This window comes from Schistocerca piceifrons, chromosome 3 (genome assembly GCF_021461385.2).
Source record: "Schistocerca piceifrons isolate TAMUIC-IGC-003096 chromosome 3, iqSchPice1.1, whole genome shotgun sequence".
Taxonomy (NCBI): Eukaryota; Metazoa; Arthropoda; class Insecta; order Orthoptera; family Acrididae; genus Schistocerca; species Schistocerca piceifrons.
This window is the reverse complement of record NC_060140.1, coordinates 837,825,124-837,842,615: the sequence shown is the minus strand read 5'-3', so window position 1 is coordinate 837,842,615 and position 17,492 is coordinate 837,825,124. Positions and strand designations below refer to the sequence as shown.

Sequence of the window (17,492 nt, the reverse complement as noted above, 5' to 3'; positions counted from 1 at the left end):
GTGTGTGTGTGTGTGTGTGTGTGTGTGTGTGTACTTTCTACTTCTGAAGGAGGACTTTGAAGTCTGAAATATTTCTACCATTCTTTCTCATTGTGCCTGTTGTGACTCAATGCCTTCTCTTTGTTGTGACTAGCATTCTCTCCTTTTCATATTGTTATTCCATCGTGGACTTTCTGTTGTTTGATTTTGCCTATTGGCTTCTCTTCCATCTCACAACCCTGTGCTGTTTTTCTTTGTTACTATTCTCTATTGCTTTACATTACTCAGAGTCTGTCCCTTTTTTCCCTGCTTTCCACCAATGTTAAAGTTCTTCTCTTGGCAATAAATAAAAGAGATAATAAATAGCAATTTATAAGGAAAGATAGAGAGGAATTTAAAACAATAAGCCCAATGTCGAGTGTGAGAACATAATTTAAAAGCAAGCACGCCAAATTTTAAACTGAATGACGTGGTGCTAGTAAAAGTCTTTCATCCTAGCTCACAATTAAACAAGGAAACAAGCAAGATTTTCCATCTTTATAAAGGTATGTACAAAATTGTAGGAATTGCACATCTAAATAATACAGACATGATCAAAATATGTGTGTCCTATTAACACACCTCACATGAATTCACGTCCTGTGTGAATTAAGATGATTCACACTTATCAGGAGGAACAAAACTGGTGTTCTGTGAAACGGAGCATGGAATGTCAGATCCCTTAATCGGGCAGGTAGATTACAAAATTTAAAAAGGCAAATGGACAGATTAAAGTCAGACAGTGGGAATTGGTGAAGTTTGGTGGCAGGAGGAACAAGACTTTTGGTCATGTGAATACAGGGTTATAAATACAAAATCAAATGGGGGTAATGCAGGAGTAGGCTTAATAATGAATAACAAAATCACAGTGCAGGTAAGCTACTACAAACAGCATGGTGAACGCATTATTGTAGCCAAGATAGACACAAAGCCCACATCTACCACAGTAGTACAAGTATATATGCCAACTAGCTCCACAGATGAAGAAGAGATTGAACAAATGTATGGTGAGATAACAGAAATTATTCAGATAGTGAAAGGAGATGAAAATTTAATAGTCATGGGGAACTGCAATCCAATATTAGGAAAAGGAAGAGAAGGAAAAGTAGTAGGTGAATATGGAATGGGGGTAAGAAATGAAAGAGGAAGCCACCTGTTAGAATTTTGCACAGAGCATAACTTAATCATAGCTTGGTTCAAGAATCATAAAAGAAGGCTGTATACATGGAAGAAGCCTGGAGATACTGACAGGTTTCAGATAGATTATGTAATGGTAAGACAGAGATTTAGGAACCAGGTTTTAAATTGCAAGACATTTCCAGGGGCAGATGTGGACTCTGACCACAATCTATTGGTTACGAACTGTAGATTAAAACTGAAGAAACTGCAAAAAGGAGCTGGACCTGGATAACCTCAAAGAACAATACTGACCCTATGACTTAACTTAGGAGATAGATTAAGGAAGGGAAACATACGTTTCTCGCATTTGTAGCCTCAGAGAAAGCTTTTGACAATGTTGACTGGAATACTCTCTTTCAAATTCTGAAGGTGGCAGGGGTCAAATACAGGGAGCGAAAGGCTATTTACAATTTTTACAGAAACCAGATGGCAGTTATAAGAGTCGAGGGGCATGAAAGGGAAGCAGTGGTTGGGAAGGCTGTGAGACAGTGTGACGAAGCATGCTGGGATCATTTTACTTCCCTTTTGTTTTACCATCTGCCTCCTTAATTGATGAAAGGAGAAAATATAAAAATGCAGTAAATGAAGCAGGCAAAAAGGAATACAAACGTCTCAAAAATGAGATCGACAGGAAGTGCAAAATGGCTAAGCAGGGATGGCTAGAGGACAAATGTAAGGATGTAGAGGCCTATCTCACTAGGGGTAAGATAGATACCACCTACAGGAAAATTAAGGAGACCTTTGGAGATAAGAGAACGACTTGTATGAATATCAAGAGCTCAGATGGAAACCCAGTTCTAAGCAAAGAAGGGAAAGCAGAAAGGTGGAAGGAGTATATAGAGGGTCTATACAAGGGCGATGTACTTGAGGACAATATTATGGAAATGGAAGAGGATGCAGATGAAGATGAAATGGGAGATACGATACTGCGTGAAGAGTTTGACAGAGCACTGAAAGACCTGAGTCGAAACAAGGCCCCCGGAGTAGACAATATTCCATTGGAACTACTGACGGCCGTGGGAGAGCCAGTCATGACAAAACTCTACCATCTGGTGAGCAAGATGTATGAAACAGGCGAAATACCCTCAGACTTCAAGAAGAATATAATAATTCCAATCGCAGGTGTTGACAGATGTGAAAATTACCGAACTATCAGTTTAATAAGTCACAGCTGCAAAATACTAACACGAATTCTTTACAGACGAATGGAAAAACTAGTAGAAGCCAACCTCGGGGAAGATCAGTTTGGATTCAGTAGAAACACTGGAACACGTGAGGCAATACTGACCTTACGACTTATCTTAGAAGAAAGATTAAGGAAAGGCAAACCTACGTTTCTAGCATTTGTAGACTTAGAGAACGCTTTTGACAATGTTGACTGGAATACTCTCTTTCAAATTCTAAAGGTGGCAGGGGTAAAATACAGGGAGCGAAAGGCTATTTACAATTTGTACAGAAACCAGATGGCAGTTATAAGAGTCGAGGGACATGAAAGGGAAGCAGTGGTTGGGAAGGGAGTAAGACAGGGTTGTAGCCTCTCCCCGATGTTGTTCAATCTGTATATTGAGCAAGCAGTAAAGGAAACAAAAGAAAAATTCGGAGTAGGTATTAAAATCCATGGAGAAGAAATAAAAACTTTGAGGTTCGCTGATGACATTGTAATTCTGTCAGAGACAGCAAAGGACTTGGAAGAGCAGTTGAATGGAATGGACAGTGTCTTGAAAGGAGGATATAAGATGAACATCAACAAAAGCAAAACAAGGATAATGGAATGTAGTCGAATTAAGTCGGGTGATGCTGAGGGAATTAGATTAGGAAATGAGGCACTTAAAGTAGTAAAGGAGTTTTGCTATTTGGGGAGCAAAATAACTGATGATGGTCGAAGTAGAGAGGATATAAAATGTAGGCTGGCAATGGCAAGGAAAGCGTTTCTGAAGAAGGGAAATTTGTTAACATCCTGTATTGATTTAAGTGTCAGGAAGTCATTTCTGAAAGTATTCGTATGGAGTGTAGCCATGTATGGAAGTGAAACATGGACGATAAATAGTTTGGACAAGAAGAGAATAGAAGCTTTCGAAATGTGGTGCTACAGAAGAATGCTGAAGATTAGATGGGTAGATCACATAACTAATGAGGAAGTATTGAATAGGATCGGGGAGAAGAGAAGTTTGTGGCACAACTTGACCAGAAGAAGGGATCGGTTGGTAGGACATGTTCTGAGGCATCAAGGGATCACCAATTTAGTATTGGAGGGCAGCGTGGAGGGTAAAAATCGTAGAGCGAGACCAAGAGATGAATACACTAAGCAGATTCAGAAGGATGTAGGTTGCAGTAGGTACTGGGAGATGAAAAAGCTTGCACAGGATAGAGTAGCATGGAGAGCTGCATCAAACCAGTCTCAGGACTGAAGACCACAACAACAACAACTCCTTAAAAATCATTTTTTCATGTGTGACTAATTACCATTAACACATGTGAGTATAATCTGCATTTGCATAAAAGAGAAAGGTTGGCCCTCAGTTGTAAAGAATATAACACAAGATCTAATTTTGTGCTTAGTTTTATGTATATAATTGATTTTATAATTTATTTCGATTATGCCTAGTTAGTGTCTTTTGTTATAGGATGAAACCAGTAATTGTTTCGTAACTTAAATTGACGAATAAACAAATATAAATTCTGTAATTATAAACATTTGGATGAACAACTAATTGTATTCTTTATGTATTTATTAGGCTCTATTCGAAAACATGTTAGTAAAGCCAGCCCTTAATTAATTCCAAAGTAATTACCAGTTTTGTCAAAAGTATTGTTTGCTTAATGATATTTGTTAATTTCATGATTTAAACAAATAATTCAGCTTAAACATTGTAGTAGAAGAAACTGTTAAAGAGCACAAACTTTTCAATGTATTCAGTTAATTTAATGAGTTAAGTTTTAATTGTAATTTCTGTAAATTAAACTTCGAACAATGTGTAGTTTCAGTACCTAATATTGTGAGATTATATAAGGGCCAGATTTTTTGTCCCAAGACAGTCAGTCCAGGGCCGAGTTTCAGACAAGGAACCTGTATGGTTAAATCAACAACAATGCATCAAATCAACTGCGAAATAAGTGTAACACAATTAGGCCATATGTTAAAATAATGACAGTGTCTGTTCCATATGTACTTTATTATTCTAATAGAACAATGAACTGTGTGGTTAGGCTTTTACTGCTCACAGATGTTCAATAGTAAACTATTGTAGCAGTATGTGGATGTTCACCTGCAAACTATCAATGAAGCTTATTGAAAGTTAAACAATAGAGCACTGGCGATATATTTAACTGTGTATTATGGGGATGCGGGGAGGGGGGGGGTGAACAGTGGTAAGTAAACTGTGCACTTGTTGGCAACATTATTTAAAGAAATCGGTGTCGAAATTACAAACCCCATTTTTCAGCCAGTGTAGCAACGCAGTACGTTGACACCAATGACAATCAACAAAAAAATAAAGCGAGTGAACATCACATTTGGTGGCCCGTGTGGGGACTATTGTATGTAAGCACAATAAAATAGGACTCGTGAACTTCAAACAGTGAACTCAACAGCGGTTTACAGTACAGTGGTGCAACAACCAATCAGCGCATGGGTTTCATAGCCACAGTATAACAGCAACCGATCAGCGAGTGGGTCCTACGGAAGTAACCACTGAGTACAGGAGCAGCCTATCAGCACGCAGGTGGACACAGCTGACAAGACGCCTCACCTTGCCACAGCTGTACAGATCGAGATGACAACCGCAGAGCAGCAGAAGATGAGTGAATGAGAATAAGGTAATTTCATAGCAAAAGTTGTTTTAAGTTATACATAATGAGTGGCTTTAACAAACAAGACAGTGTGACTGAGAACAAAGCTGTAGAGGTTAAGTTGTTAAATGATCAGAAAGACCTAAGTGGGACTGGTTCTGTAGACGATAGTGATTATAAATCAAACAAGAATGTAACTTTGAATGATGGGGATGAAAGGCCTATTGTAGATGGAATGATAAAAGCATCACATATATTGTATTGTGATGTGAGCGAAATGGAGGAAAAGAGTACTAAAGTGAATGAGATTGTTAAGGTTAAGGAGGAGGAACCTAGTAGCGAAAATCAGCAAGGGCAAAAGTTTATGGCACATGGAAAAGTGGGAGTGATGTTAATGCAAATTATATGTAGTAGACTATGTGTACAAAAGAAGACATTAGTAGCATGAAAGAAGACATTATCAGGGTGGAAAAAGAAACTGATAGCATTAGAACTGCCATGGTTAACTTAAAGGATGAACTGAAGAAAGAAATTAAAAAGGAGATTAAGGTAGTCAGCTCTAATCTTCCAGAATTAAATAAGAAGATTGAAGCAGTAGTTAAAGATTGTGATGAAAAGATAAAGAAAGTAGAGCAGAATACTATTGAGAAATTAACATTAATGAGTAGTAAATGTGCAGAAGAGAGAGAGAAGCTTTGTGATGACTATAGTAGGAGGGTGGAGGCTTCTGAAAAACAGCGTAAAGATGAAGTCAAAGCTGCCAGGAAATTTTTTGCTGAAAACAGGGTTAAACTTGAGAACCAAAATGATCCAATTAAAAGTGATTTAGAAACAGAGGTAGAAACCAAGTGTGCAGTAGTGGTAGAGGAAAAACTGGTCAAAGTAAATAAAAATGTAGATTCCAAATTGCTGGAAATGGAGAAAAAGATAGAAGAGGTATAAAATCTAAAGCATAGGGAAAGTGAAAGTGGGTCCGATTCTGACAGCAGTTGTAATGATGAAGGCAATGACGTATCCAAGGACAAGGTATTTAAATTTATAATTGGTCATGTGGTAAGAAAGAATAAAGGAAGATAATATTAGGCCCAATGAAGAGTTAAGAGTTTGAGAGTGGTAATGAGGAAGAGGACCATGCTATCTGTCATTTGACTGTGTCTGAAAACCATGTTGATAAGCAGGATGATAGTTTTTTCAGGGAAAGGATTAATGAGGATTTGTTGTATGAAGAAGATCATGTGGTAAGTGAAAATGAAGTGTGGCACCCTGTAATAACAGCAAGGGTACAAGGGATACATGTTAAGTGTTTACTGGACAGGGGTAGTGACTTGAATGGCATTTCACAGAGGGTATATAAATTGTTGGTGCTACTGGTAAGCTATCAAAGAGTGTGAAACAAGAGTACTATTAACTGTGGAATTGGCAGGACGGCTGTGGGAGTGCAATTTCTTGGTAATTCAAAATATCAGCATTGAACCAGAAGTAAGACCTACAAGCAAATAGGGGGTACAGCACTCTGTGTTGGATTCATTATGTGGCGATAATGCTTACCCCAGTTGTCTGTCTCATTCTTCATGTTTCCTGAGGCAGTCAAACTCTTCTACTATCCTATCTGTAGTTTATAAGTGAATCAGAAATATTCTATCCTTGACTTTCACGTGATTTTGTTCAGTAGGATACTTTAGTATAGGGATATGTTAGAAACAGTTTCTCAGTGTTATCTTGTGTTAGTTATAAGTAGTAGAGTCATAAGAGGATGAAAGAAAGTAAATTGGTACCATGATTAAAGAATTTCTGTCAAACAAAAAGGTAAGGTAAACTGAAAATGAAAGGGGTCAGTATATATGGAGGAGAAGGTGCATATTACCTGAAAACTATAATTAACATCTGAAGTAATCAGCTCATTGGTGCAGCAGCAGAGGCAATATGCAGTAAAAACCATCTTGGATACCAAGCCTTAATATTAATTGTGGAACAGTACAAACGTTTGTTTTCAGTGCAGTCAGTATATGGAGATAACTATCTACGCATAGAAGTGTGTCATGGTACAGCCTTTTCTAACATTAAGGAATTACAACTTTAATCATAGTTGCCTGGAGTAATGTTGGAAAGAATAAGCAAGATTTGTATGTATATCACCCTTCAGGATAGAATATTAATTTGATGGAATACAGTGAAATAAAAGTGTTTCTATGTGATAATTTTGTCTAATCAGTAAAGGGAGTTAAGTTTGCCTTAGCATAGGGATTTGTTACTGTGGAGTGTTTTTCAGTAGAGTCTGTTTTGCATTGGATAAGCAGAGCAGGTATTTATTTATTACATAATGAAATAATAATAAAATAATGAATAATGTTAGGGTTTTAATGATTAGGGAGTCTGTCTCCGCAGTAGGGACATTTTTTTGAGAATGCATTCCACTAGTTAATTAAGTGAGAAAGGTAAGTAAAATAATGGAGCTGACAGACATGATTATGCAAAAGATAACTGTATACAAACAAATGTTGGGTAACTGTATTGAGGATCTATTTGTGAAGTAGGTGACAATGGGTACTGTGTATATTGTGCAATCCATGACATTGTAGTTGGGAATGAGAGATTAACAGAAAGAGCAATATTTACAAGTCATATCGGATCTATACATTATCTGAAAACTTCTATTTGTGTTCTGAGGAATTATGAGCTTAAAGTGGTAATACTGGAATGAAGAAAAGTAATTTTGCTGATTAACTGATAACTGTGGTGCTAGACTGATGTGAATATTTCTGACAGGTCAACTATTTGGTAACATTTTGTGAAGGTTTAATTTTCTAATTGAAAGAGAATACTGCTCAGAGTTCAGTGAAGACATAGGACAATGTTTTGGTACAACAGCCATCCCCTTGAGTTAGATTTGACTATTAATTAAGTTATGTAATGGTGATTCTATTCTTTTTTCATAATGTAATGATTAGCAAATCTATGCTACTGCACATCTTGAGTTTTTGCTATTTTGCAAATGGGAAAGAAACAAAAGTCTTTCAAGTTTAACCAGTTTCAGTTAGTTATGACTTAGAGTAAGGTTTTGTCATGTGATGTGCACTTGATTTAAAATGTTTTCTAGTTCACACCTTTCGTGCTATAGTCAAATTTAGTGCTAATTATTGTAATGTTATGAGAACTATGTATTTATCTGTGATGTAATGACTATCATTTGCCATTAGCGTTAAAATATTTGTTTTTTCCTTAGACTTAAGTTAGAAGTAAAAGTAAGTGTACTAAAGTAGGTTTTTTTTCTAATTTTTTTTTATGTACTGTGGTGGAGGAGAACCACCTCCAAGGGAACTGATAGCAGTGCATTTCCTTACCAACTGCCACTTGGACCTGTTAAAGGCGTGGACAAATTGGTGAGAAAATGCATAAAAGCTCATTAAAAGTGTGAAAGTGCTTGTGAAAAATACTAAACAATGAGCAAGTGAAATTTTCTGTCTAAAAAAATGAACTGCAATGTGTAGTGTAATTTAACTTTTTGCAACTCATAAGCATTTTTTTTTATTTTTTGGCGAGACAGGACTTGTACAAAGTGATATCTATCTTAAAATGTAATCTTTGTTTACTCAAAAAAGGACATCACTTAAGATGATGATGACTAATTTTTATTAAAACTTTAACTTGTGGATATTTTGTGCAAATGTGGAATACACTTTATGTAAATATTTTACATGGGGATTTTCATATGGCCAGTTCATATAAGTACCGTATTTACTCGAATCTAAGCCGCACTTTTTTTCCAGTTTTTGTAATCCAAAAAACCGCCTGCAGCTTAGAATCGAGTGCAAAGTAAGCGGAAGTTCTGAAAAATGTTGGTAGGTGCCGTCACAACTAACTTCTGCCGTCGAATACATGTAGCACTACACAGGCATGCTTTGCATGAACAAAGATAAATACTGGTGCCAAAACCTCTGCGTCAGCAAACAAATTTTAAAAAGAAGGTGGAAGACGAACTTTTTTCTCTGCCCCGAGTTTTGACCACTGCATTTTCATACATTATCTAACGAAGTAAATACAAATTCCGTATTGCTCATATTCGAATGTAGCAGCATTTCTATGTACTACGAAAATCTGAATGGCAAGACTATTTGGGCTCTTTGTCAATATGGCCAACTCTACGTTCTGAACTTTTTCCTACCTGTGAGAAGAGATGGTTGCTAATAGGAACTTTTATGAATTGTGAATCACATGCAGTATTCTCTTCACCATAAGAATAATATGAAAATTTTGCCATGTATTCTTTCGTGTTTGCTGCTATCTCATTTAAACCCTGTCTGCCTAATAAACTACGAAACTAGTGTGAGACAACAGCAAACGCGAAAGAACATACATTTCATGTCATGTTTATATTCGTATTATTCTTATGCCTAATAGTGATACAGTCAGAAATGAAACACAGCAATTGACTAGATTTTTAAATCTAAGATGACTAATTTCTGTGCAGAGTGTAATGTACAAAAGAGGTGTCCGAAAAGATTTTCAAACGGAGAAAAATTTTCGCTAAACTCTCGTTCAGAACATCTCCTATCATATGCAGTCTATTATTTAGTTCTTGTTGATCATTATCAACGAAAGCAGCAGTGTAACAACAGATAGCAGTCTCTTGCTATTGTTTCACTAATGAAACGATTCCTCTCTTTTTTAAAAAAACTGTAAACGGCGGTAGCACACTCAAAAGCAAGCCATGCCGCAAGCAGCGATAGGCCGTGAACACTCATTATCAGAATGCGACAAACAATGCATGACACAGTACAATATTGCATTTTCAGCTTAGAGTGACGTGAACATCTATAACAAAGAGAACGGCACTTATAAGATCAAAGAAAAATGAGCAATCAATTCAAACCAGATGAAGTACGTGAAAAAGGTAGGGTACCCGTATAAATACAGACGGAGCGTATTTGGCTACCTGGTAAAGCTTAACTGCTAAGCTTACGACTCGAACCAAACTACTGTAGTTGTATCGTCATTCATTCGACCTAAATTGTGCCTCATATTACAATGGGCCAGCTTTGTTTCGATTTGGAGGTGCGGCCTAAAACTTTTCTCTCCCCTTGAATTTCGAGTCTCAAATTTCAGGTGCGGCTTAAGATTCTGGAAAATTTTTTTCCCCTTGATTTCGAGTCTCATTTTTCAGGTGCAGCTTAGATTCGAGTAAATACGGCATAAATTTTAAAAGAAGACATATGAACTGTAGTTCTGCTAAGATTTCATTTCTAATATTTTTTGTGTGCAGATTTTTAACCCACTGTCTGGGGTTACTTGTGGTCACTGAATGGCCCAGTTAGCTACTTGTAATATCTATCAAGTCGTCAGCCAAACGAAAATTACGAAATGGTTTAAACCGAAGAGGACAGATGTGGATGAAACAAAAACTTATACAAGCTCCAGAAGTTAACTCACCTGCTGATTGCCACCAGCGAACAGAAGCCACACACAAGAAAGATACAGAAAATTTTTAGGGTAAGTGTTGTATTAGAAATGCCATTAGATAAAGAATCAGAAACCATTTCAACTAAAGTTACTAAGTACCCAGATTTTGCTATACTACACCATAACGTTCAGTCACTCACAAATAAAATTTCCATGTTGGAAGCACTACTCCAGTATGCACTAAACATACACATAATTTGCATTACTGAACATTGGTTACGAAATGACGAAATAAAATTAACGTCAATCTCAGGATATAGATTAGCAAGTCATTTTAGCCGAGAATTTTCTAAACATGGTGGCTCTGCTATCTTTGTGAAAGAACAAATAAAGTTCTATGATGTCAGTAAAAGTTATATTGACTCAATTACCAAAATGTCAGAGCTTAATTTCATAGTTATTAACATATATAGAGCACCAAGTGGAAACCTGTCAGTCTTCATGAATAAACTAGAGGTTCTGCTGAACAAGATCAGTACACTAAATATGAAGATAGTGCTTTGTGGGGATTTCAATGTTGATTTTTCAAAAGACAGCAGCAGCAGAGATGCATTGATAAATATGACCAACACATTCAATATGATCCCCACATTACACTGTCCAACAAGATTAACAGAATGCACAAATTCCATTATTGACCAAATATTCATCTCAGTAACAACTTACAGATTCACAAGCAGAGTACTGAGCATGGGTTATAGTGATCATGAGGCACAGCTGCTGTGTATAGAAATGCCAATAAGTAGTAGCAAATCCAGAAAAGTCGTTGCAAAAAGAACCTTTTCTGAAGATAACATTAGAATTTTTAATCTCTTACTGGCGAAGGAGAACTGGGAAAGCATCGCAACTCAGAACAATGTTGATAGCATGTACATGAGTTTTCAGAGCATCTTTCTTCACTATGTTAATGTAGCATTTCCAAAAGTAGTAAAAACAGTAAAACCTAACAATAATAAGCAATGAGTAACTAAAGGCATAAAAATTTCCAGTGAGAGAAACAGATTTCTGCAGTACTCTTGTAAGAAATTTAGAGTAACCCAAGAATTCGCAGATTATTCAAAAGCCTACAAAAGAATCTATGGTAGAGTAGTCACAGAGGTAAAAATTATGTGGAATGACAATTTGATAAGAAACTCATCTAACAAAATGAGATCCACGTGGAGAGTTATAAAGAAAGAAACTTGTAGTTCAGTGCCAAAGAAAAAGAATGTATCATTAACACTAGAAGGCTCAAAAGTCACAGACCCAAATTCAGTTGTGGAAAAATTCAATGAATACTTCACCTCACTAGCTGAAGACCTCATTCAAGTACACTGTCAAGGACCAGTCCCAAGTTTCTCCAAGTCAGTGACCTTCAGTGCTTCTATGTATGTGTATGAAACAAACCCCAATGAAATTATACATAAAATTAAATCATTAAGCAATAAAATGTCAAGTGATCTTGATGAAGTACCTGATTTCATATTAAAAGCATGTGCTCACCACATAGCAAACACCTTGGCAAAAATTTTCAACCTCTCTTTAAAAACTGGTGTATTCCCAAATATTTTTAAAATAGCAAAAGTTTCAAACTGCTAAAAAAAGGTTATTCTGAAAAAATATCAAACTACCGACCCATGTCACAGTTAAGTTCCTTCTCAAAAATTCTAGAAAAACTCTTCTATGACAGGCTTTTTTAAGTTTCATAAATAAATATGCACCTCTTACAGTACAACAACATGGTTTTAGAAAGTCTAAATCTACACAGACAGGAATTTTCGAATTCTTAGACTGCATTTTAAAATCCCTTGATCAACATAAATTAGCTGCAGGTATTTTTCTAGATCTATCAAAAGCCTTCGACGTCCTGGACCATAACATTCTGCTCGAAACATTAGAAAGACGAGGAGTAAGAGGTGTAGCACATAGCTGGTTGTGTACATATCTAAAAAACCGCAGGCAGAAGGTATCACTTCAGTATGAATTCAACAAAATGAATAAAACAAGAAACAACTCCTTTCTTTCTAGGGAATTACGAATAAAATATGGTGTACCACAGGGCTCAATCTTAGGTCCACTACTCTTCTTGATTTATGTGGACGACTTACCGTATTTACTCAAATCTAAGCCACACTTTTTTTCCGGTTTTTGTAATCCAAAAAACCGCCTGCGGCTTAGAATCGAGTGCAAGGCAAGCGGAAGTTCTTAAAAATCTCGGTGGGTGCCGCCACAACTAACTTCTGCCGTCGAATACATGTAGCACTACACAGGCATGCTTTGCATGAACAAAGATAAATACTGGTGCCAAAACCTCTGCGTCAGTAAATAAATTTAAAAAAAAAAGGTGGAAGACAAGCTTTTTTTCTCCGCACCGAGTTTCGACCACTGCATTTTCATACATTATCCAACGAAGTAAATACAAATTCCGTATTGTTCATCTTCGAATGTAGCAGCATTTCAATGTACTAAAAACACGACTGGCAAGAATGTTTAGGATGTTTGTCAATATAGCCAACTCTACGTTCTGAATTTTTTCCTATCTGTGAGAAGAGATGGTTGCTAATAGTAACTTTTATAAATTGTGAATCACGTGCAGTATTCTCGTCACCATAAGAATAATACGAATATAAACATTTTGCCATGTATTGTTTCGTGTTTGCTGCTATCTCATTTAAATCCTGTCTGCGTGATAAACCACAAAACTAGAGTGAGACAACAGCAAACGCAGAAGAATATACATATCATGTCATATTTATATTCGTATTATTCTTACGCTAAACAGTGATACAGTCAGAAATGAAGCGAGGCAATTGACTAGATTTTTAAATCTAAGATGACTCTAATTTCTGTGCAGAATGTAATGTACTAAAGAGGCGCCTGCAAAGATTTTCAAACGGAGAAAAATTTTCGGTACACTCTCGTTCAGAACACCTTCTATCATACGCAGCTATTATTTGGTTCTTGTTGATCATTATCAAAGAAAGCAGCAGTGTAAGTAACAACAAGTAGCAGTCTCTTGCCATTGTTTCGCTAATGAGACGATTCCTCCCACTCTCTCTCTCTCTCTCTCTCTCTCTCTCTCTCTCTCTCTCCTTTTTAAGCGGCGGTGGCCCGCACAAAAGCAAGCCATGCCGCTAGCCGCGACAGGCCGTAAACACGCAGTATCAGAGTACGACAAACAATGCATGACACAGTACAGTAATGCATTTTCAGCGTAGAGTGACATAAACACCTATAACAAAGAAAATTGCGCTTATCAGATCAAAGAAAAATAAGCAATCAATTCAAACCAGACGAAGCACGTGAAAAAGGAAGGGTACCCGTATAAATACGGACGGAGCGCCTGACGCATAGCAATGGCTACCTGGTAAAGCTTAACTGCTAAGCTTACGACTCGAACCAAACTACTGTAGCTGTATCGTCATTCGTTCGACCTAAATTGTCTCATATTACAGTGGACCAACTTTGTTTCGATTTGGAGATGCGGCCTAAAACTTTTCTCTCCCCTTGAATTTCGAGTCTCAAATTTCAGGTGCGGCTTAGATTCGGGAATTTTTTTTCTTTTGATTTCGAATCTCATTTTTCAGGTGCGGCTTAGATTCGAGTGCGGCTTAGACTCGAGTAAAAACGGTATCTACGAAAGGATAACGTTCTACGAGTCGGGGCGTGGAATGTCAGAAGCTTGAATGTGGTAGGGAAACTAGAAAATCTGAAAAGGGAAATGCAAAGGCTCAATCTAGATATAGTAGGGGTCAGTGAAGTGAAGTGGAAGGAAGACAAGAATTTCTGGTCAGATGAGTATCGGGTAATATCAACAGCAGCAGAAAATGGTATAACAGGTGTAGGATTCATTATGAATAGGAAGGTAGGGCAGAGTGTGTGTTACTGTGAACAGTTCAGTGACCGGGTTGTTCTAATCAGAATCGACAGCAGACCAACACTGACAACGATAGTTCAGGTATACATGCCGACGTCGCAAGCTGAAGATGAACAGATAGAGAAAGTGTATGAGGATATTGAAAGAGTAATGCAGTATGTAAAGGGGGACGAAAATCTAATAGTCATGGGCGACTGGAATGCAGTTGTAGGGAAAGGAGTAGAAGAGTAGCTTACAGGAGAATATGGGCTTGGGACAAGGAATGAAAGAGGAGAAAGACTAATTGAGTTCTGTAACAAGTTTCAGCTAGTAATAGCGAATACCCTGTTCAAGAATCACAAGAGGAGGAGGTATACTAGGAAAAGGCCGGGAGATACGGGAAGATTTCAATTAGATTACATCATGGTCAGACAGAGATTCCGAAATCAGATACTGGATTGTAAGGCGTACCCAGGAGCAGATATACACTCAGATTACAATATAGTAGTGATGAAGAGTACGCTTAAGATCAAGACATTAGTCAGGAAGAATCAATACGCAAAGAAGTGGGATACGGAAGTACTAAGGAATGACGAGATACGTTTGAAGTTCTCTAATGCTATAGATACAGCAATAAGGGATAGCGCAGTAGGCAGTACAGTTGAAGAGAGAATGGACATCTCTAAAAAGGGCCATCACAGAAGTTGGGAAGGAAAACATAGGTACAAAGAAGGTAGCTGCGAAGAAACCATGGGTAACAGAAGAAATACTTCAGTAGATTGATGAAAGGAGGAAGAACAAACATGCTCCGGGAAAATCAGGAATACAGAAATACAAGTCGCTGAGGAATGAAATAAATAGGAAGTGCAGGGAAGCTAAGACGAAATGGCTGCAGGAAAAATGTGAAGACATCGAAAAAGATATGATTGTCGGAAGGACAGACTCAGCATACAGGAAAGTCAAAACAACCTTTGGTGACATTAAAAGCAACGGTGGTAACATTAAGAGTGCAACGGGAATTCCACTGTTAAATGTAGAGGAGAGAGCAGATAGGTGGAAAGAATGCATTGAAAGCCTCTATGAGGGTGAAGATTTGGCTGATGTGATAGAAGAAGAAACAAGAGTCGATTTAGAAGAGATAGGGGATCCAGTATTAGAATCGGAATTTAAAAGAGCTTTGGAGGACTTACAGTCAAATAAGGCAGAAGGGATAGATAACATTCCATCAGAATTTCTAAAATCATTGGGGGAAGTGGCAACAAAACGACTATTCACGTTGGCGTGTAGAATATATGAGTCTGGTGATATACCATCTGACTTTCGGAAAAGCATCATCCACACAGTTCCGAAGACGGCAAGCGCTGACAAGTGCGAGAATTATCGCACAATCAGCTTAACAGCTCATGCATTGAAGCCGCTTACAAGAATAATATACAGAAGAACGGAAAAGAAAATTGAGAATGCGCTAGGTGACTATCAGTTTGGCTTTAGGAAAAGTAAAGGGATGAGAGAGGCAATTCTGACATTACGGCTAATAATGGAAGCAAGGCTAAAGAAAAATCAAGACACTTTCATAGGATTTGTCGACCTGGAAAAAGCGTTCGACAATATAAAATGGTGCAAGCTGTTCAAGATTCTGAAAAAAGTAGGGATAAGCTATAGGGAGAGACGGATCATATACAATATGTAAAACAACCAAGAGGGAATAATAAGAGTGGACGATCAAGAACGAAGTGCTCGTATTAAGAAGGGTGTATAAAAGAAAGGTTCAGGAGTGGAATTAAAATACAAGGTGAAAGGATATCAATGATACGATTTGCTGATGACATTGCTATCCTGAGTGAAAGTGAAGAAGAATTAAATGATCTGCTGAACGGAATGAACAGTCTAATGAGAACACAGTATGGTTTGAGAGTAAATCGGAGAAAGACGAAGGTAATGAGAAGTAGTAGAAATGAGAACAGCGAGAAACTTAACATCAGGATTGATGGTCACGAAGTCAATGAAGTTAAGGAATTCTGCTACCTAGGCAGTATAATAACCAATGGCGGACGGAGCAAGGAGGACATCAAAAGCAGACTTGCTATGGCAAAAAAGGCATTTCTGGCCAAGAGAAGTCTACTAATATCAAATACCGGCCTTAATTTGAGGAAGAAATTTCTGAGGATGTACGTCTGGAGTACAGCATTGTATGGTAGTGAAACATTGACTGTGGGAAAACCGGAACAGAAGAGACTCGAAGCATTTGAGATGTGGTGCTATAGACGAATGTTGAAAATTAGGTGGACTGATAAGGTAAGGAATGAGGAGGTTCTACGTAGAATCGGAGAGGAAAGGAATATGTGGAAAACACTGATAAGGAGAAGGGACAGGATGATAGGACATCTGCTAAGACATGAGGGAATGACTTCCGTGGTACTAGAGGGAGCTGTAGGTGCTACTCTGAGATGAAGAGGTTAGCACAGGAAAGGAATTCGTGGCGGGCCACATCAAACCAGTCAGTAGACTGATGACCAAAAAAAAAAAACTATCCTGTTTGTCGATGACACCAGCATACTGCTCACTGGATCCAGTCCAGAAACTTTGCGGTCCACAGCAGAAAGTTCCATGAAAAGACTTTCTGAGTGGTTCACAAAAAACAAACTTATTATAAATACTGAAAAAAACTGTCTGTGTCGATTTTCATTTAATTCCTCCAACTAATCAAATGTCTATTCAAGTCCAATTAAAAAATGATCCCCTAGAAAATGTAAGTGTCACAAAATTCTTGGGTCTTTGGGTTCAGCAAGACTTAAAGTGGGACACACATATAAATAACTTGCGTAGAAAACTATCATCTGTGTGCTATGGCCTAAGAATTTTAAAGGCTACAACAAACAAAACAACAGTACTGCAGGCATACTATGCACAGTTCCACTCACTAATCCGATATGGGATCATTTTCTGGGGATACTCAACTCACAGTGTAAAAGTTTTTAGAATGCAAAAAAGAGCTTTAAGAATAATTTGTGGCCTTAAAAAGATGGAGTCCTGTAAATCCCATTTTACTGAGCTTGGTGTTCTAAATATTCCAAGTCTATTCATTTTTGAAACTATCTTGTTCACTAGGGACTACCTCCTGAAAACAGGCAAACTGCTACAGAACAAAAGTGTACACAACTATAGTACCAGAAGGGAATCAAATATACATCAAAAATATCACAGAACAACCACC

General features: G+C 37.5%; 1 protein-coding gene across 1 annotated transcript in view; it reads right to left on the bottom strand.

The window, feature by feature from the left end:
* The window catches only part of LOC124787955 (DNA polymerase subunit gamma-1, mitochondrial), a 169,161-nt gene that overhangs the window by 77,447 nt on the left and 74,222 nt on the right, over nt 1–17,492 (bottom strand). The window lies entirely within an intron of this gene.